At 39.1% G+C, this 23,015-nt stretch overlaps 1 protein-coding gene across 8 annotated transcripts in view; it reads right to left on the reverse strand.

Moving 5' to 3' along the window:
- The window catches only part of SFMBT1 (Scm like with four mbt domains 1), a 125,110-nt gene that overhangs the window by 68,233 nt on the left and 33,862 nt on the right, over positions 1-23,015 (reverse strand). Inside the window, exon 1 of one of the 8 annotated variants that reach the window (XM_041761740.1) lies at positions 14,834-15,172. The exons of 6 other annotated variants lie outside the window; for them this stretch is intronic. The gene's annotated coding sequence lies outside the window, so the exon portion shown is untranslated. Of the gene's footprint in view, positions 1-9,068; positions 9,773-14,833; positions 15,173-23,015 lie in introns of those variants that run through there. One more of the 8 variants, XM_041761739.1, reaches the window with a different exon arrangement.

Below are 23,015 nucleotides of genomic sequence, written 5' to 3' on the forward strand. Positions count from 1 at the left end.
TTAAAAATCATCTCTTTATCCTTGTGTTATCTTATAAGCTGGAGAAACGGCAGATCTTTTAAGAGTTCAAATACCACATTTTTCAAGGATTATGGGCTGTATTTATAGGAGCCAGGTACATGAGCACATATAGAAATGTTTTGATTAAATAAGGAGGCATCTGATTCACCAATATAAATACTGCCAAAAATGCACCTATTTCAATAATATTATAAAATGATTACATGAATAGACCATGTGCAGTTATGAAAAGCCTTGAAACTATTCTCTGCCTCCTCACATCAAATGACAGATCAGAAACTTCATTCCTATTCAACAGATGCTTGTTAACCATTTACCAAAAAAAGAGTATTTGAGTACCTACTCTGTATGTACCTAGCACTTTTTGCATGTTATATAATAAATGAAATACTGCCTGACAGTATATGTTAAGTATAACATAAGTGTGAACTATTTTCAAATTATCTTATTTAAACATAACCATTCTACTTATCCCATATATGATTCCTCCATTTTACAAATGAGGAAACTGAGGTTCAGAGAAACTAAATAACCCGTCAGTTCATTTAGTAAGCAAAGAGCAGGGGCGGCACTTGAACTCCAGTCTAATTCCAAAGCCTGAACTCCCCTAGGCTTCCAGGCTTTTCTCAGAGCTCAGGTTTTAAGGATGACTGTGAGGTATGTCTCCTATAACAGAAAGTTATGGCTTTACAGGATTTACACTCTAGTTCTTAATTATTTATCCAACTTCAAGGTTCTGTATTGTTCTAATAGAATGGTGAGTAACCAGGAGTCTAGATGGCATCTAACTGTTACCATCTATGAACTTCTTCTAAAATGTTATTTTAGGGCAGCCCAGGTGGCTCAGCGGTTTAGCACAGTCTTCAGCCCAGGGCCTGATTCTGGAGACCCGGGATAGAGTCCCACGTCAGGCTCCCTGCAGAGCCTGCTTCTCCCTCTGCCTGTGTCTCTGCCCACCCCCCTCTGTCTCTCATGAATAAATAATCTTAAAAAAAAAAAATAAAAATTTAAAAATGTTATTTTAGTAGGTCCTTAAACTAGATTAATTCATATGAAAGAATAAAAGTCTAATTAAAACAAAATCTCTTGGGGCGCCTGGGTGGCTCCGTCAGTTTAAGTGTCTCAGTTTAAGTGTCAACTCTTGATTCTGGCTCAAGGTCATGATCTCAAGAGTCATAGGATTGAGCCCCATGTTATTAGGCTCCTTGCTCAACAAGGAGTCCCCTTGAGATTCTCTCTCTCCCTCTGTCCCTCCTCACCCACACTCATGTTCTCTCTCTAAAATAAATCATCTTTTTAAAAAAAATCTCTGAATTACTAAATACTTGTAAAAAGAAATAGAAGGTCCTTATTCTTTAAATGAAATGATAATCAAATTAATCTGTTTCCAGATAAAAGGATTTAAAAGAATTTAATTTATAACATTACTGATTCAAGTATTAAGATTAAAGTTGATCCCTGAATAGGTTAAAATTCCAGTTTACCTCTGTACACACCTAGAAACCACTTTCTTCACAGCACTGCACAAGATTAACTAAGCCCAGTCCACACTCTCAAATTCACTACAGTCACTCCTACTAGCCTGTTCTGTCCTTCCCTCTCTTCCCCTCGCCCTGAATCCCGGATCTGATCTGCATGGCAAAATTCTGTTCCACATAATAGACTGCACACACCCAGTCCGTCAGGTAACTGTGTTCTGGGCCTTCTGTGCAGCTATGTGACTCAGTCCTGGCTACAAGAGAAGACAAAGTCTGTTGGAAACTTCTGAGAAACACTCTCATTCCCAATAAGAAAGGCAAAATAGTTTCAAAATATCCTGAGTCTTGTTAATACCACGTAATGTTCACCCAGAACTCAGGTCAGTAAATATACTGCATTAAAATGTATACAGACTATGTACTACTTCTCTTGGGGGCCAGAAAACTTCCAGTGTTAGATGTGGGTATAACACCAACATGTAAACTCCATGAGGACATGCACTATTTCATTCAACCAATATTACTGAATGTCTATTATGTGCCAGGCTTTGTGCTGGGCAACAAGATAGACTAATGTCCCTGCTCCTAAAACATAGTTGGAACTCAATTAATACCTGCTGAATTAATGAACTGCAACTTCAAATAAATAATTACTGAACCAAAAATATGGTAAAACAAACTATTTTTAAATTGTAAAACTTGTAAGTTTAACTGAAACTAGTATTCAGATAATTTTATACCTTGTATCTCTAGACCAAGCAGTTTTTGCTAAAGGCCTGAATACATACATACACACACACACACACACACACACACACACACTTCTTTTTTTGATACCAGAGAATATTTAATGCAAAGAGCACTGCCAAGGGGATCCCTGGGTGGCTCAGTGGTTTAGCGCCTGCCTTCAGCCCAGGGTGTGATCCTGGAGTCCTGGGATCTAGTCCCACATCGGGCTCCCTGCATGGAGCCTGCTTCTCCCTCTGCCTGTGTCTTTGCCTCTCTCTCTCTCTCTGTCTCTCATGAATAAATAAATAAAATCTTAAAAAAAAAAAAAAAAAGAAAGAAAAGCACTGGCAATCAATCATCCTTATAAACAAACTGGAGAATTTCTGATGTCTCATCAAAAAATACATGTATGCTAACTATAAGAGAAAGTACCCCTTCGGTATTAATTTTGCTGTACCTCTAAGGAATATGTTTAAAGAGTACACTGAATACAGAGAAGTAGTCAATGAAAATTTAAATCAAAATTCAAAATCTGATTTTTGCCCCCTCCCCCCATCCCGGCCACAAAAACTATTGTGAAAGGTAAAAAAGGGAAGTCGGAGCTTGAAACAAAACAATGAGTATTTTTAATTATTCATGAATTTTGATATCCTTATTCCCCTATTCTCCCTCCAATTACCATGACCAAGAAGAATGAGTCACATGACTGTAATTTGGACATCTGGTAAGAGTGGCCTAAAACTCCCAGACATTCGATCAAATTTACATTAGCCTACAAGAGAGTCTGGCAGTGGGAAAGATTAATACTTAAAAGAGATCATCGAGAGACCAGAGATACTAATATAGTTTAACTGTAAGAGCTAGCTACAGACAGAATGAACAGAAACCTGAAATAAAGGCCTCCACATGTTTTTGAAGTTCTTAGCTCAAGATTAAGAAACTGACCTCAAACCAAAAAGACCCAGAAGTTCAAATCAGGCCTAGAAAGTTACTTAATTGTCTCTACCTCCCAAACTGGCTACTGGTGCTCATCTCATTACAGGCAGCCCCTGGAAAAGGAAGCCCCCTGGGAAGAGGAGAGGGAGGGTCTGCAAACTTCCTGATAACTACAGTAGAAATCAGAAGGGCAGGTCAGTTAGAGGAGATACAAAGTACACATACACACACGAGAGAAAAGCCTCCATCAGATGGGACCAAACACACCTCAATTTGACAGTCCATGCTGTTCTCTCCCTATTAAACTCCTAGTGGCCTTATATGTGATATTATATATGCAAATTCTCTGATACATATAGTGTTGGAAGTAACATAAAAGCCGATTATATTTTATTAAAAGCAGACTATTCTCTTGAAGAAAAGGAAAAAACAGAAGCTGAATAATGAGCAGAACTAAAATTACACGAAGTTCAGCACAGTAAATGCCTTGAAAAAGGTCACTCAGCAAAACCAATAGAGGTGTTCAGAAGGGAATTCAGGTCTCTGACTCTGTTTTTGTCTTCACTGGTTAACCAAATGCTTCTCTGAACAGTGAACAAGACTCACAGCTGAGAGGGGCGCCTAGGTGGCTCAGTCGGTTAAGGGTCTGCCTTCAGCTCAGGTCATGATCCCATGGTCCTGGGATCGAGTCCCACATTGGGCTCCCTGCTCAGCAGGGAATCTGCTTCTCCCTCTCCTCTGCCTCTTCTCCCTTCTTGTGTTCTCTCTCTCTCTCGCTCTCTCTCAAGCAAATAAATAAAGTCTTTGAAAAAAGAAAAGAAGACTCACAGCTGGGGAATGGCTAACAGTGAGAACAGAATGGACCAGACAAACCACAAAAAGGAGACTTGGCTAAAATTTCCCAGGCCAGTGCTTGCTAGCTCTACTTCCTTATCTGTTAAATAGGGAATATACAAAGATTGAGGGCTTGTTGTGAAGATGAAATGATAATGTACCTAAAATAGGGCACCACACAAAATAAAAAATTTTCAGGGACTAACTGAGCCTTCCTAAGGGGAGACAATTAAGGTGTATGAATGATCAACACTTTATCGAAAATAACTAGATAGTCCTAAGAAGGAAGCATGTGGCCTCAGAAGCCAGACTGCTAAGTGTGAGTCCCAGGTACATAGCTAGTTTGGGCAAGTTATAGAACCAATTTATGCCTCAGTGTCATCTAAAAAATGGATATGTTAACAACTGCACCTATCCCATAAAGTAACTTTGATTATTCAATCAATTAATGCGTGTAAAAGTTTATAGTACAGTAGACCTCAAAGCATAGTCGTCATTATTGCTTTAATAAGCCTCTTAGTAGACTGAGGATTCTTACTGCCACAAGGATGATTCCCAGCCCTTCAGTACTTGAAACACTCATTTTTCTTACCGAATACCCTTCTAACCCCTCCTAGCAAAGTTATACAGTAACTTTTCTTTAATAAAGTCTATTCCTTTAATAATTATTTGATGGGGGCAGCCCCCGTGGCCCAGTGGTTTAGTGCCGCCTTCAGCCCGGGGTATGATCCTGGAGACCTGGGATCAAGTTCCAGTTTGGGCTCCCTCCATGGAGCCTTCTTCTCCCTCTGCCTGTGTCTCTGTCTCTCTCTCTCTGTCATGAATAAATAAATAAAATCTTTTAAAAAAATATTTGATGGAATGGAAGGACATTGAGTTTAGAGAACAATCAAAAGGCTAAGAAAGAATCAGTGTGATGAAGAGCCACCATGAGAAACTTTAGAATCAGCAGGAAGGCACATAAACATAGCCTTTGTCCCCCAAGGGAGTGAAGAGTCTTCTTCCTTTTCCCCAGAGGCCTGGAGAAGGGTAGCTGGCAAGCTGTAGTTACTAATGTCTCCGGACCCCAGGGAGGCTGCCTTTTGTGCATCAGTCACCAAACTTGAATTTCCATCCAGTCTCCTCAAAGCCTTCAACCGAAGGTGTGATCTTAAGGCTGGATGCTTTGAGGGTTTTGCTGCTTTATTTTGCTATAGTATAGTAAGCACACAGGCGTTTTTTTTAAAGCTTTATGTCAGACTTTGAAGACTCCTCGACTATAATCACACGTGCTGTACAATTAATTCATTAGGACGTTTTAAGACTTTAAGGCCCTGGGCAGCCCCGGTGGTGCAGCGGTTTAGTGCTGCCTGCAGCCCAGGGCGTGATCCTGGAGATCCTGGATCAAGTCCATGTCGGCTCTCTGCATGGTGCCTGCTTCTCCCTCTGCCTGTGCCTCTGCCCCCCTCTCTCTCTCTGCGTCTCTATGAATAAATAAATAAAATCTTAAAAAAAAAAAAAAGACTTTAAGGCCCTAACAGCAGCAGATTATCAGTTGTAAATGTCAAGGACCCCTGGATAGGCTCTACCCCTCAAAATCACTATAAGCACCTGAACAGCATCATCAAGTAAAAACCAGTCCCTCAGGAACACCTCCCAACTCCTGGGCAATGCTGCTACCCTCTGAGGCATCCGTGGGAAACTGCCTGTGGTGACCGTCTACTGAAACTTCGAGCCATCATGTCACGGCCCAAAAACCTAAGAAGCGTGCTGAACATTTAGTAACAATGATACAAGGAAGAAGGGTAAGTTATTTAGAAAAAGAATAAATTATTTAGAAAACAATTCATCAGTAGCTTTTAAAATAAGTGCTTCCTGGAAAGGAGTCTCTGGTTACTCCGAGAGATAGGTTGGGACACATGCTACATCTGTACAATAATCCAGTGCAAAACGTTAAATAGGCATAAAGAAAAAAAAAAGAGCCTGTTATGCTAATTAGGAAACTAATTAAACTCATAAGTAAGATGTAAAACCAAAAGCCCAACTGGCAGAACAGTCTACTACCTGCTATTCTAGAACTCAGTGGGATGCCTGGCAGCTTGTTGTCTATTTGGTATTAGAATTTAGTTGCAGCTTGTTGTTTGCTTTTGCAGATTGCAATACCCACACATATTAATCTAAGTAAACTTTCTCTGAAAACTAGAAGTGCTTATGTTAAACGCACAGAAATATTTGGTTAAATCTCTGCTCCTTTTATACAACAAAAAAACAATGAATGCCCCCTCTTCCACTTTCCTATTCTTCCTCTAAAAACAATGTTTTTTCCTACCATTAAATTATTAAGTTAATTTAAGTAGAGTATTACAAAGATTGCCAGTTTTCCAAGATTAGCATTTATCAATTCTACTTTCTAGTGAGTACAAAAATATCTACATAATTTTCAATTCTTAATAATGTTATGCTACACTAATTTTCATATTGTATAAGAAAAAATAGTTTTTACAAAATATAAAACTTCTTTTAGTCCTGGATAAAACTCTAACTGCAACAGGTGCCTGAAGTCATCAAAGCTGACTGATAAGAATTAAAAACTTTATTTGCAAATTAACACCACAAGGTAAGCTGGAGGCTAGTAAACGGTTACTAATGTCTCTTTCAGAGGGGCAAAATTTCCAGGATCATCTCTGAAAACTGCTCTGATTTACATTCTAAAGTGTGAGATGGGGGCAAGGGCAGAAGAAGGTTGTTATTTTAATTGTTATATTTAAACTGTTGAGGGGCACCTGGGTGGCTCAGTGGTTGAGTGTCTACCTTCAGCTCAGGGAGTGATCCCAGGATCCAGGACGAGTCCCACATTGAGTCCCACATCGGGCTCCTTCAAGGAGCCTGCTTCTCCCTCTGCCTGTGTCTCTGCCTCTCTCTCTCTGTAGCTCTCATGAATAAATAAATAAATCTTTAAAAAAAAAAAAAAACTGTTGAGAAAATAAATGAGCTAGCTGGTTAACACACACACTCAGGAAAAATATCACCAGCAAGAGAACAACTCAAAGCACACACTATATCATTAATGTTTTTCTTCAATATTTTCTAATAATTTTAAGTAAGATTATAAGTGCAGTACTATTCTCTACTAAAGCATAAAGTATAAAAGAGAACTCAATTTACTTTTCTAAACTCACATTAAATCCCTCCAAACAATCATTTGCAGATAAGCACAAGCTCAGCTACATCATTTGGAACTGCATGGGCTCAACCAGATGATGACGAGACAAGATACCAAGTCAGTCCTTGCTGATCAGGAAACCCAATGCTTTCAGAGGCCTAATGTTAAATCTAACTACCAAAAGTCATGAGCTTACTTCAAATTCCTCTAAAAGCAATCTTTTAAGAAAAAAAAAATCAGGAAGCCGTTCAAACAGCAGAGTCCTACTCTTACCCAAATCTTTAACAAAATATCCAATTCTTGGGATGCCTGGGTGGCTCAGCAGTTGGGCGTCTGCCTTTGGCTCAGGGCGTGATACCAGAGTCTCAGGATGGAGTCCCACATCGGGCTTCCTGCATGCAGCCTGCTTCTCCCTCTGCCTGTGTCTCTGCCTCTCTGTGTGTGTCTCTCATGAATAAATAGATAAAATCTTTTAAAAAATGTCCAATTCAGACTGCCAATTACTTAGACTTCAAGAGCCACCTTAATGACAAAGTCTGGTCAAGGAAGTTTTCCTGACTTTAACAAATACTGTGGTGAGAACTAAATATCATGGAATTTGGGCCTTGGAAATGCAGACACCTGTAAAGCAAATGAATAAACCTACACTAGACATCATTGCCATGGGGCTGCCCAGCCAATTATGTAATTTCAGAGGGTGAAACTGAAGGAGGACTGGGGTGAAGTATGAGGAGAAAATAATTTTTCTATTTTACTCAAATGGGGAGTGATGAACTTTAACAAAAATTTTGCCTTTTGCTCATTTCTCCCCAAATAATTAAGTACTTTATACTATCACTTCCATTTTCAAACATTTGCTTATTGCCATCAGGAACTACATTCCAGGGACGCCTGGATAGCTCACCAGTTGAGCGTTTGCCTTCAGCTCAGGGCGTGATCCTGGAGTCCTGGGATCAAGTCCCACATTGGGCTTCCCACATGGAGCCTGCTTCTCCCTCTGCCTCTCATGAATAAATAAATAAAATCTTAAAAAAAAAAAAAAAAAGGAACTACACCCCAAACTGCACTTTTATGTACATGAACTCAACTGCCTGGATGATTTTTTTTTTTTTTTTTAAATCTTTGCTTCAGGGACGCCTGGGTGGCTCAGCGGTTGAGCGTCTGCCTTCAGCTCAAGGCTTGTTCCCGGAGTATCAGGACCGAGCCCCACATCAGGCTCCCTGCATGGAGCCTGCTTCTCCCTGTGCCTGTGTCTCTGCCTCTCTCTCTGCGTCTCTCATGAATAAATCAATAAATCTTTTTTTAAAATGCTATATTGTATATCTGAAAGCTGAGAGTAGATCTTAAAAGTTATCATCATAAGAAACAAAAATGTGTACATATGTGAGGTGACAGATGTTAATTAAACTTGTGATCATCATTTTGCAATATATACATAAATCACTCAGTTGCACACCTTGGACTAATACAATGTTATATGCCAAATGTATCTCAATAAAACTGATAGGAAAAAGGAATTTTGATGTTGATACCCATAGTTATTCTTAAAGTCGGGGACTTGGTTATTTTCTCTCTCTAGTCTCAGTTCCAAATAGACACTCAATAATGTTTGGAAAAAAGAGAAAAAGGAACGAGAACCTAACTCTAAAGCTGAGAGATTTGTTTCTGTGAGAAAGGAAAATCTACGCAGGTCAAGATAATGCACAGTGCAGAGTAATAATAAACAGTTACAAACAAATAAGCTGGTGGCCTACGTAGAAACTCAGAACAAATCCTGGGGAAATTAAGTTTCAAGGATGAAATCTAGCCACAGGTATTCAGGAGTTCAAGGCACCAACTTAATCATTACATAATTGGGGGAAACAGCAAGGATCCAGTTATTGGAAACCTTATTACCTAGGTCAAAAAGACTCAACACTAGGACTGACCTTAAGGTTGCACTAGTGAGTTATTGCCACACTTAAGCAATTCACGTCTGTATCTCCTTCGGGTTGAAGATTATTCCCAGAGTCTGGGAAGAAGCTGGCTCTCTTAGCAGGATCTCAGTAAGCAAATGAGGTTATAACTGTAGAAGTGGATAGCTGGATAAAAATGACAAAGGCCACAGAAGGAAAAGGAGTCAATTCTCAGGTGATCTAAGTTGGTTGCAGCTTGGTTTGTGATTTTTAAATTATCAGATTCTCAAGTCTGAGGCTGCCTTTCAAGAAAAAAAAAAAAAAAACTAATCATTTTGCAAAAGCAGAGTACCTTTCAGGATAAACTAAGAAAAATGACAGGTAGATCCACATACCCTACAACATAAAGGGAAAGGTAACTAAACACACATTCCCAAGCAGAATTCAATTCTCCTTGAAAATGACCACAGCACCTTGCAGCACCTTCCAGAGGAGCACTCCAACCCACCCGAGCCTCCAGGCCCAGCCCTGCCTCAGTCTCTAGGACTTGGCGCCCTGCCTGGCTGCAGTAAGCAGGCAATCTATGGTCTGCAGAATGAAATTAGTGGGGATTGTTCTGTTATCTCTTCAGATAGAATTGGAGTCTCAACTTTCAATACTTTTCATAATCATCCTTTAATTTAAAGGAATGCCAAAAAACTAAAATAATTATTGAAAAGCATCTCAACTCTGAAAATCTGATGCCATGTTTTACAAGTTTAGAAAAATATAATGTACAAAATATCACATAAAATAAGAGACCAAAAATTCTTTTCTAAACAAAAGACTTAACATTTATAAACTCCAACTAAAAACTACTAAGAACCTGTAGCTTTTGCACTTTAATCCATATGCTAAATAGACATGGTTAATCATAGGTATCTTTGGCAGTATTTTTTTTTTTTTAAGTAATCTCTACACCCAACCTGGGCTCAGAACTCTGAGATCAAGAGTCGCATGCTCTGCTGACTAAACCAGCCAGGCTCTCAGCTTTAGCAGTACTTTGTATTTGTGGCACAGCTGTTATATCTGATACATAATACATAAAAGTCCATTTTAAAAGAAATTACTTTAAAATCTGACCTATTATATATGTGACACAGATTAGCTATTCTGCTGCACTATTTAAATAGCTGCTACATTCACAGCAGTTACCTACAAAACACATGATCTTTATGTGCTGGCACTAAATGTCTAACCTCCAAGGGCTAATTCTAGGCTGATCAATTAGTACACAAACCTCCACCCTCGCCCTCCATTCATTTAGCTCTGACCATTCTTAGCATCTACTACATAGAACTCCTTTTATTGAGGTATACCTACTTTTATGACATGTTACCAAGTTATTGTGACATTAGTTTAGTGTTTAAAACAGATACAATGACAGCCAAACAAAGAAAAATATCATCCCACTTGGGAAGAACTGTGAAAATGGAGTTAACGACTAAGATACAAAAAGTGAAAAAAGTAATAATAGTAAAAGCACAATCAAATTTACATCAACTTTGTAACTTTTCTTATTTATAGTTAAGATCAAGGAAAGAACAGAAAACCATTTCATAACAATAAAGCAGTATAAGAGAAAGCAGCATCATAAATCAAAGCTGTAAAAAATGAAGTAAGCAATTATTCTGTGCTCATTACAAAATATACTATGCTGGAAAAAAATAGAGTCGAGATTGTAATTTGCTCTTATAAAGCAATAATTCACCATACATACAGTCTCTGCCTACAAAGAAGCCAAGAACACTCTTAAGCAGAGTTTCCAACAGAAGGGTTTGTTCATAAGACATTAATGCAGAGAGAAGGAAAAAACCCTCAATTTGCTAATTAGTTGAAACTGTCTGCCAATTCAACTGGGAAATGGTGCATTAGAAAAAATACCTACCACAAACAACTTGTTAACAGAGTCACTGCATTTGCAAATAAAGAGATCATACACAACTATAGCACTGGATAACAAAATAGAAGAGAAAGAGATGTTTCTTTTAACAAAAGTAATCCAGCTAAAAATAAATTATGAGGGAATGACAGGATCTCTAATAAAATTAATGGATCTGTTGACCATTAATAACAGCTTACATCAATCACAAAACAAAAGACAATCTGAGGGGCACCAAGGTGGCTCAATCAGTTAAGTGTCTGACTTCAACCCAGGTCATGGTCTCAGGGTCCTAGAGTCTTGGGACTGAGCCTTGCATCTGGCTCTGTGCTCAGCGGCGAGTCTGCTTCTCCCTCTTCCTCTGTCCCTCTCCCTGTTTATGCTCTCTCTCTGCAAATAAATAAAATCTTTAAAAAAAAAAAAAAAAAAGGGATCCCTAGATGGCGCAGCGGTTTAGCGCCTGCCTTTGGTGCGATCCTGGAGACCCAGGATCGAATCCCATATCGGGCTCCCGGTGCATGGAGCCTGCTTCTCCCTCTGCCTATGTCTCTGCCTCTCTCTCTCTCTCTCTCTGTGACTATCATAAAAAAATAAAATAAAATTTTTTTAAAAATGTATTAAAAAAAAAAGACAACCCAAAACATTATGTGTTCCCTGATGGAAGAATATAACATCAACTATGAAAAAGTCTTGGGTGGGGGGAGGGAATCAAACCAGAACTGGATGGAATTTCTATCCAATAGAGAAGTCAGAGAAACAAGATAAACATCACTATGGTGACCTCAACTTTTACTTCACACCATAAAAACTCAAAATGAAGCATAAACCTAAATGTGAAAGCTAAAACTAAAAAAAAAAAAAAAAAAAAGCTAAAATGATAAAACATCTAGAAAAAAAGAGAAAATTTTCTTGGCCTGGGATTGGCAAAGATTTTTTTAGATATGACCCCCAAAAAGGCACAAACAATAATTAAAAATTCAACAAACTGAGATTTATTCAAAGTTTAAGCCTTTCTGCTCTTAAAAAATTCTATTTAGAAAAAGAAAAGACAAGTCACAAACTAGGGGGGAAAAACCTGCAAAACATTTATCAGATAAAGGATCTGTATTTTATAAAAACTCTTACAGGGGTGCCAGGATGGCTCAAATCAGGTAAGCCTCCAACTCTTGGTTTAGGCTCAGGTCATGATCTCAAGGTCATGATGCACTCCCTGCTCAATGCAGAGTTGGCTTCCCTTCTGTCTCCCTCAACCCTTCTCCCCCCACCACCCCTGCCCCACCCTGGGCTCTCTCTCTCCCTCGCTCTCTCCAAAATAAATAAAATAAATTGTTTTTTAAAAGAAAAAACTCTTACAACTCAGTAAACAATCTAATTTTTTTAAACAGGCAAAAGCTATAAATAGACACTTCCACAAAGAGAATTATGAATGGCAAATAAGCACATGAAAAGATAAGGAAGCAAATTAAAACCTCAAGGAAATATCATTACATACTAACAAAAATAGATGAAGTCAAACACTAGCAACAGCAAGTGTTCACAAGGATGTAAAGAGACTACAGCTCTCACACAATGCTGGTGCAAATGGAAGATGGTACAGCCACTCTGAAAACAGTTTGGCAGTTCCTTAAGAACTTAAGAGCTGTATGTGTAAATACAGTTATCATACAACCCAGTAATTCCACTCTTGGGTATCTACCAAAGAGGGATGAAAACATATCCATACAAAGATGTTTACACAAGTGTTCACCACTATGAACAGAAACAACCCAAATGTCCATCAATTAGTGAATGGATAAACAAAATATGGTGTATCTACACAACAGAATAATTCTTAGCAATAAAAATGAACTACTGATACATGCTATAACAGGGATAAATTTCAAAAACATCATACAAAATGAAATATGCCAGGTGGAAAAGATTACATACTGAATGATTCTATTTACATGAAATTTGTAGAAAGGCAAAACTGTAGAGAAAAAAAGCCAGCAGGAGTGCCTGGCTGGCTCAGTAGGTAGAGCATGCAACTCTTGATCTCGGGGGTTTTTTTGTTTGTTTGTTTGTTTGTTTGTTTTGATCTCGGGGTTTTGAGTTCAAGCTCCAAGTTGAATGTAGAGATTATATAAAAAAATAAAATCTTAAAAAAAATAAAAAATAAAAAATAAAATAAAATAAAATCTTAAAAAAAAAAAAGCCATCAGAGGCTAGGGCAGAGGCAAGGGTTTTTGGTAACCAGTCACAAGATCATTGGGGGTGGGAGGTGATGGAAGTATTCTAAAACTAAATTGTGGAAATAGTTGCATGATTGTATCAACTTACTAAACCTCAATAACATCAACAGAGGGAAAGGGGTTCCATACCACCTAAACAGGTGCATATAAATATCAAGGTTCCAGAAACCTCAATTTTTCTTAAATCCTCAGGTGATCCTGAGTGGAAAAAAACTCACTTTCAACATCCTGAATTCAACAGAATGTGGATGGCAGCTCATACTCCCTGTGCTCTTGCCAGTGTGTAGCTCCTCATTTCTAATACAGGAACCACACTACTGCTCTAGCAAAGGAAGGAAAGGAGCGCAGAACAGAAGAGCACTACCTGTTTTAAACTTTGTTTTCTGTGTCACTGCCCAGTTTATTCTTTGAAAAGTTCAAATATTACTTTCACTATGTATTGTGCTATTTCTGAATTACAACAAAAGCAAGAGAATTACTATTTCAAATTAACTCCACATTCAGTACTTTATTTGCATAGAGTAAGTGCTCATTTAAGCACCTGCTGAAACTGCCCACACTCAATAATTGGAGCAAAACCTGGATACCTGTCATGAGGGCCCTAATAAGACCACTGAGCCACTGAGAATCTGATAGCCACTGGGCTCAAGAGCCCACAAACTCTTCACCTATTCAGCACCAGGTTGCTAAACTTGGAGCAGCAATTTTCAAAGGAGCCTCCTCTCTTCCCCAAGAAATCTGGTATTAAGTATACAAACAACAGGAAAATAAAATCATTCCAGTGTAATTTGATCAGGATTGATATTTATATATATATATATTTCCAATGGTTGGCTGTTTTTGTGTGTATGTGTGGTTAGTTTTTTGGGGTCTTGGCTCAAAATGTTTTACAAAAGTATGGTATTACATTTTCATTCCAGAAACAGAACTATTCTTTTTATATCATAGTTTCAAAAACAAAAAAAAAAACAAACAAAAAACCTCTACAGGTTCTGCAGAACAGCCAATACCATAAATCAAACTGTAATCTTCACATATTAAAGAACTTAAAATACTGGTAATACCTATGGGATATTTAATAATATTTTTAAAATTAACTGATTTTTACATGCCATAAAGGTATTATGGTTAAAAAGTCATAACTTTAAATACTAAATTATTTATGAAGGACATAATACTCAAGATTTGCTATAAAATGATGCAGTGAGGGAGACAAAATTGTATATACCTGTCAGAGAGGAAAGTACAGACAAAATAAGCCAGCCACATGTTGATAATTGTAGAAAACAAGTAATGGGATTTTGTTTCTGTATATGTTTGAACATTGTCATAATAAGAAGTAAACCATGAAATAAAACTATAGTGATAAATCAGCCTTCTCAAAGATTATAACAAAGAGGCAGTGGCATACCATTAATTGTCTTAAAGACATAATAGAGTGCATGGTTAGTCACATCAACGATATTCACAGTGCTACTCAACTGGAGAATTTATCCATTCTGAGCAGCAAGAGAGCTGATTCTCATGACAAATATCCAAAATTACATTGTACTACGTCCAAAACACAGTTGGTATTGTAAAGATCTTTCCAGAAAAATCAATGATATTTAACAAGTATGCACTGATTAAAAGATCATCACTGTTACCTGAATATTTCCAATTCCTGACAATTCTTTTATTGACACATCTATTCTTTCAATAATGACCGTTGAAGCTAGAAAAATAAGAGAAAAAAAAAACTGGTCTATCACTGGAAATCCATCTCTTGAAGTTATCATACGGGATTTTAACTGAAAAAGGAGCGCTATCACCAACTGCTAGATCACAGTCAGGTAATGAAACAAATTTGTGGTTCCTCCTGTTTTATGCTCTCATACATTCATTTTTCATTCATAGCACTCAGGGGCATTTCTTTCTTCTCTTTTTAGTGAATTGCTTTTAATGACGTAGGTGGTTTTATCTTGATTTTCATTTTTAATTATAATAGATAATCAAGTGGCAGATTCCTGAAATTTTGAGACAAGCTTCCTTATCACTCATGTACAAAAAAGAAACAAATGGACTTTTTAAAAAGACTTTATTTATTCACGAGAGACACAGAGAAAGGGGCAGAGACATAGGCAGAGGAGGGAGAAGCAGGAACCCCTCGGGGAGCCCAATGCAAGACTCAATCCCAGGACCCCAAGATCATGACCTGAGCCAAAGGCAAATGCTCAACCACTGAGCCCCCCAGGCACCCCTAAATATTGGATCTTAAGTCCCTCAAGCTTTCAGTAGCATGATCATTCATTTGTACCACCGTGAACATCCATATTGACACAGCCAATACATGCACCTGCTAAGCTGAAGCAGTCCATCCCTGGTACCAAAATGGGTCAAAGGGAAGGACAAAAGGGGATGCAACTGTTTCAGTCTGAAGTCTCCTTGACAACAAGATCCTCAAAATCACAAAAGTGCTTACCTTTTGCTGAGGCAAGAGACAGTTAAATCAGATGCACTGTGACTTAACAAAATGCAATACTGGTACAGAGTAGTAACTTTTTTTCTTTCAGCGCATATTCAGATTTTTGTTTTGTTTTGTTTTTCCTAAATCCTTGGGAGTAGGGTTGAATGTAGTCAGGTCACTTTTCTTATCAACCAGAAAAAACTTACTGAATATGGTACCACGCTCTGAGGGCCTGAATGCCAGTTAAGAAAACCTCACAGAGGGCAGCCCTGGTGGCTCAGCGGTTTAGCGCCGCCTTCAGCCCAGGGTGTGATCCTGGAGACTCAGGATCAAGTCCCACATCAAGCTCCCGGCATGAAGCCTGTTTCTCCCTCAGCCTGTGTCTCTGCCTCTCTCTCTCTCTCTCTCTCTCTCTCTCTCTCTGATGAATAAATAAAACTTAAAAAACAACACCTCATAGCGACATAAGAGGGCAAATGATGACTACTAAATACTCTGGAGACTGCAGCCACGATGGGAGTAAAAGTACAGGGAGGCCTGGATTTAAAAGCAGGTTTCAGAATGAAGATGCTATTTTGCAAAACAGGGAAGATGAAGACAGTTCCAGGCAAAGGATAAGAGCAAAGGCATAGGAATGGGAAAGTGCAATGTGTGTCTCAGACACAGGAGTAGGCCATTTGGGTTTGGGTTGAGGGCTTCAAGACAAGACATGAGACAAGACTGGGACATTAGGTTGGGGGTAGCCTAGAGATATCATTTATCAAGGGTTTGAACTTCAAACTGAAGGAAATATGGGCACACTGAAGGTCTGTGAACAGGGCTAAGTGATTTGAAAGTAAATGTAGTGTACATATAGAGAGATGGGCAGTGATGTTCAGGATGGAGAAGAGGAGCCTGGAAGCTAGTTCAGGGGATGCTTCTTTAGTAATTCTAAAAAGACTGGAAATACTAAAAGAGGAAGTAACAGGAAAGAAATCCTTCATTTATAGAACACATCTACAGTTCACAAAAGACTTTTGCTTAAGAATAATTTGTAGGAAAAAAAAAAAAAAAGAATAATTTGTAGGGATCCCTGGGTGGCGCAGCGGTTTGGCGCCTGCCTTTGGCCCAGGGCGCGATCCTGGAGATCCGGGATCGAATCCCACGTCAGGCTCCCAGTGCATGGAGCCTGCTTCTCCCTCTGCCTGTGTCTCTGCCTCTCTCTCTCACTGTGTTCCTATCATAAATAAATAAAAAAAATTAAAAAAAAAAAAAGAATAATTTGTAAAGTAGAACATCTGTCATTCTACATATAAGAACCACAACTCATGGCATCTCCTTTCATGACTATTTGTCCACTGGATAGTAAGCTCTGTGAGAGTACTGCAGGGACCATGTTGATTTTTGTTTGACCCAGTATCCCTGCTGCCTTGCAAAGAGCCCTGTAATACTTTCTGTATCTGGTAGATATTCATTACATATGTGACAGATGAGCCAGCAAATGAAGAGCACATTGCTTCTTCCACTCTTGTTTGAATAATATGAAAATACTTTTCCAACCAAAAATATTTTTTATTTCGTTTTGCTTTGTTTTCTGACAATGAAAAGGCCTTCACAATAGCACTTTTTTTCTTTTCTTTTTTTTTTTTTTTTTTGGAGCTACCTAGACTTCTTTTCCTACCTCAGGGAAAAAGAAGAAATGCACAAAAGGGAATGGCAGGTTCTCTGCCACCTTCACTGTGGTTATCAAAAATTCATCCCAAGGGATCCCTGGGTGGCGCAGCGGTTTGGTGCCTGCCTTTGGCCCAGGGTGCGATCCTGGAGACCCGGGATCGAATCCCATATCGGGCTCCCGGTGCATGGAGCCTGCTTCTCCCTCTGCCTGTGTCTCTGCCTCTCTCTCTCTCTGTATGACTATCATAAAAAAAAAAAAAAAAAAAAATTCATCCCAAGTGATATATTATTAAGGATACAAAAAAGGTTAACATCTGGTAGTTACTTTTTCAAAAATGTTCTATTTTCTTGCAGAACAAATTGGATAGAGATAAACAACCATGCACATGAACATCTATAGTGTCGAGGTAAAAAACCCTGGCCTAGAAGGCTTGTGCCAAAAAGCAAGAAAATGACCCAGAGAATAATGGAGGTGTGTCAAAAGAACAAAAAAGTGAGCTTTGACAGGGCTCCCACTGGCCAAATCTGGGATAATTCACACATCAATATAAGCAGTGAGAATAACAAAATTATAACTCATAGAATAAAATAGAAAAAAATGAGTCTATATTGACATAGATCTATAGTAAACTAATAAACTGAAAATTTGTTGAGGAAGGGGATAATTTCAAAGTATCTATTCACAAAATACTAATTACAAATAAGATACAATGAGACACGGCACCATTTCAGTGATATTCCCGCCAAAGATTCATAACCTTAAGTTTACTCTTGAGAAAACATCAAACCCAAACTGAAGGACAATCTACAAAATAACAGGCCTAATGTTTCCAAACAAAATAACAGACCTAACTTCTAAACACATCAATATCCCTGAGACCGTGAAAATCAAAAGAAATGCTGAAGAACACTCAGCAATTCAATCGCAAAGCATGATTCCTAACTGGTTCCTTCTGGCATGATTCCTAACTGGTTCCTTCTGCTCCCCCCCAAAAGGCAAAAGGTGGTAAGGCTGGAGAGGGGAGCTTCACTGGGGCAACTGGTCAAACCGGACTGCGGTCTGAGGAGTATTTGATGGCTATACTGTACTTACTACGGGAGAATGTCCCTACTATAGGACACACACACCAGGGTATCCCGGAGAGATGGAGCATCAGAAGGGCAACCTACTGACAAAGGCTGGAGGGATAGGGGACAGCTCTCCTGTACTTCCAAATTTGCTCCGTTTTTCACTGTTTCAAATTTTTTTTAAATCTTCTAAAAATATTTAGTATCTCTCCAAAGCGAACATAATAATATACATACATATATATTCTTTCCGATGCAGTGCTCTCTTTGTAGCAAGAGTATGAAAGGAATCTCCCATTGGAGTACTAGGGAAGCAGTGTGAAACAGCATTGCATAACAAAAAACAAACAAAAACCAAGCTTTATGCATTGTAATACTGACTTCAAACTCTAGTTCATCACATACAAATTCATGACCTTGGAAGATTTTTCACCCTTCTGGGTCTCAAAATCTCAATCTATAAAGTGGGAATGCCAGCTTTTTGTGCAGAGTAGCTCTGAGGATGACATGAAATGGTGTGTTTGAAAATGTTTGAAAGGTTAATAAGCATTCAAAATTAGTTATCTGCTGCTCCAAGCAATGTATTCACAGCTTGTGTCTAGTTGGGAAGTGTGCATCTCAGGAAGCCGAGAAGTAGGGCTTACAGCTTTTCCAGCTACAGGGATATGAAAAATCCCTTTAATCCAATACCCGTACTTTCTGGATCAGCAGATGAGACCCTGGACACCTACTGGCAAAGGCAAGCCACTTGCCATCCCAGAGAAACCAGCGATGGTCTGCAGCTTTGAGCACTGGCACATGCACTCCTTTCACCTTCACAGAACTCTGATGCAAATATTATAATAACTGAAAAGGCGAGGAAACCAAGGCTCAAGCAAGATTAAGAAACTTACTCAGAATTCAGGTCTTTCTAACTCCAAAATTCATGAATTTCCCACTAAATACTGTCATTATTTCCAAATGCTTAAGAAAGACAACACATGAATATGTTTAAAAGCTTTTCTGTATCCTATGCACTCGAGCTATGAGTCCCTTACTCCCATGGTTCCCAAAATGTTATCGCTGTAAAACAGAAATTACTTAAGCCCTAAATCTTTGTCCATCAACATCCTCAGTGATTTACAATAATCTTATTCACTCCCCTATCCCAGACTTGTTTAGGAGAATCAGCAACAGTGCTAAATAAGGTAAATTTCTTAAAATGTCTTCCTGCCTTCAGTAGTTTCTCTTATTCCCACTTTTTAAATTTATATTTTTACTAATCTCTACAAGCCAACGTGAGGTTCAAACTCACAACCTAGAGATCAAGAGTCACATGCTCTTCCAGGTGAGCCAGCCAGGAGCCCACTATTCCCACTGTTTTAGAACAAGATTCTTAACCTGGAGTCCTAGGGTCCATGAAGAGAACTCAGGGGTCCATGAATTTGAATGAGAGGAAGTTATGACACTTGTTTTCATTAACCTCAAAGTGAAATTTAAGATTGCCTTCAAACACGAATGTAAGCAACAAATCACAGCAACATTAACAATAACTGTTACTATGTCACCAAAGAACATATTTTCATATCATATTACAGATAGTGCAAATATATATATAACTAATTTCCTTTGTAATCCTATGTATTGCATTTATTTAAAACCATTAATCTGAGAACAGGTCTACAGCCTTCACTAGTTTACCAAAGAGGTACATGCAATACAAGAAAGTTTAAGAACCCCTGGTTTTGAACAACAAAGTTGTTAATCTGCTGAGAATTTGAGAGAACACAGGGAAAAAAGCTTGATGCTAGATAATATAATCCTTTACTCTGTGAGTAAATCTAGCTTTTAAACACATGAGCATTTCATTCAACAAATATTTTCTGGTTCCTAGACTATGCTCTACTGCATAGCAGCTACAAAGATAAAACATCCTTTTGCCTCAAACTAGTGGGAAAGAAGACCAAAGTAAGTAGCAAGGTAGAATAACATACATACTAAAAGAGAAGGACAATAGGAACCTTTTAACTCAAACAGTGGATTCTCTCATTCTCACCAAACAAACAAGGCACATTGGGAAGGAGAGAAGAATCTGAAAACTGTTCTAGCCCTCTGTTGCTCCTATAGCCTAGAGCGCAGGGGAGAAGGCCAGGGGAAACAGGTATCAAGGGAGAGCCATGGTCCAGCCACGGGAAATGGCTCATTGGTCCTGATTTAACCCTCTATCGAGCCAGTAGGCCCTTTCCATTCCTGAAATGCTTTTAGGAAAGGAAATCATACAAGAAATTTGCTTTTCTTTACATAAAGTAAGTAGGAAAAATGTGCACGGGGGTAAATGGAGCCATATTTCAAAGTAAGATGACATTCACTTAATTTGTACAACCAAAATATAGTATGTCTATCTAATGACATTTTATTTATAGCATAGTATTTGCTTTATAGTAGCTGACTCTGGAAGTGGCAAATGGGCCTCTCTCTGTATAAGTAGAACCTAACTCACAAAACAAGATGTTTAAATAAGATAATTTGTTCAAGGCTTCCCCCAATGAATTTTAATTCCATAATATCTATACCCTATCAACAAAAAGACACCAGGTAAAAGATGAAACCATCCAGGCAAAGACCACTAACCTTATAACATCTATTTCATATCTTTATCTTTAGAACCATTTCCCAGTATTTACCAACACAGTTAGAAACCAACATATTTATAATGTGTGCTTGACCATTCTCACAATTCACCTCCGACCACTGCTGAGCACAGACACTCCTTTGTTCCGGGCAGGATCCCAGGGACGGCCAGGCATGCCACAAAGCTCAGTCTTGCCTTACCCTAAAGGATTTTACAATTAGGGACAGAGCCACCACTGAGGGAATTTTTGAAAGGCAAGGCATTAGAAAAGTTGCTGCACAGAGTAAAGAGAGTTAACTGTAAGTCAAGGGAGCTGCAAACAGCCTCATCAAAGTCAAAGCAGGAGCCTTATCTTGAAAGATGGAAAGAACCTCAGAAAGCCAGAGGAGAGCGGGAGACATTCCCACCAGAGCAAGCAGTGTGCAAAAGCCAGCAAGGCAGGGATGAGGCTGGCACCAGGTGTGCGGGGGAGGGTGGCCAGGGTGCTGTACGCTTGCATGTAAGGTGGCAGGAGAGCTCAAGCTCTCGGTGTACAGAAAGGTAAGGCCAAGAGAGTGTAAATAACATGCAGGAATTATATTATACTCCACAGGAGGCACTGAGTAGGAAAGACCCAAGCAGTACTACATTGTGAAGTTTATTTGTCACCTGCCATACACGCCAATTATAGGACAGTGCAGACTAAAAGCTGACAAGCAGGAAGGTGCCAACTAGCTCACAGATGAGCTCTTGGGGCAGACAAGCAGTGGTAAGGAAAGACTAAGTTGGAGAGACATTTCAAAGGAGGAAATAAGAGAAAAATCAAAGATGACTCCAAATGCTATCATGTCAAAGGCCAGACAGTGAAGAACTGAGATCTGCAAGTAGGGTGCATCCTACTGGGATGCTACCTGAGATGAAGAGTCCCAGGAGCAGCTGAAAGGTAGGCCGCCAGCAGGGGAAGGACAGAGGACTCAGCTGCACTGTGGGTGAGAAGGCCATAGGCACCGTGTGGGCAGCACCGTGTGGGCAGCACTGTGCAGAGAGCTGCATATCAGAAACTCAGGGAAGGGGAATCGTAAGGGGGGAAAGAAGGAACACTTTCTGTGAGCCAAGAGGCAACTCACTTTGTGTACCTTATACAAAGAAATCCAGAGGTCAGAAGCAAGAAAGTCTCCTCTTACAAAGAGTGAACCACCAACAAAGCAAAGTAGGAAAGGGAGTTAAGTACAAGGGAGAACCAAGATTCACAAAAGGACACTGGTGTGGCCCGCATGAAGGCCACTGGCAAGTACTGGGAAGCTCCGCTCGGCAGCAGGAGCAGGGACTGTGGTGTGGGTGGCTGAGAAGAGAATGGCTCAATACAAAGTGAATGCAATGAATGGAAGTCAGTATTTGGATATTCTGGGCAGCAGATGAACAAGATTTAACAGCCACTTAAAAAGGACAGCAACACAGTGCAGTTCTCGCAATCCTCTGTTTATCTTAGTAATTAGGAAAACACTGACCAATAAATACAAAGGTCAAGAATTAGGGCCCATCCTTCATATTATTCAAGGTGCTCGAACTAAAAGTAAAGCGAAAGGTACACTTCTGTTTTTGCAAGCTCAATTCCAATTCAGCTATCAATATAATAAATTGACATAATACTGATTAGAGCATATTCCATCTGCTTTACATTTGAAAAGCTAACATCTCTCAAAACCGCACGCTAAAGACACTAAACAAAAACACAGAGATTGTTATATGCTACTAAGAAATTAAATATTGGGCAGTCCTGGCGGCCCGGCGGTTTAGCACCGCCTTCAGCCCGGGGTGTGATCCTGGAGACCTGGGATCGAGTTCCACGTCGGGCTCCCTGCACAGAGCCTGCTTCTCCCTCTGCCTGGGTCTCTCTCTCTCTCTTTCTCTCTGTCATGAATAGATAAATAAAATTCTAAAAAAAATTTTAAATATTTTATGCTATGCTATCTTTCCTAAATCCTAAATGAAACATCCAAAAAACCTAATCAAAATCATCTAGAAACTTACTGGGGCATCCGGCTAGCTCAGTCAGTGGAATAGGAGACTC

The sequence above is a fragment of the Vulpes lagopus genome, chromosome 7 (genome assembly GCF_018345385.1).
Source record: "Vulpes lagopus strain Blue_001 chromosome 7, ASM1834538v1, whole genome shotgun sequence".
NCBI lineage: Eukaryota > Metazoa > Chordata > Mammalia > Carnivora > Canidae > Vulpes > Vulpes lagopus.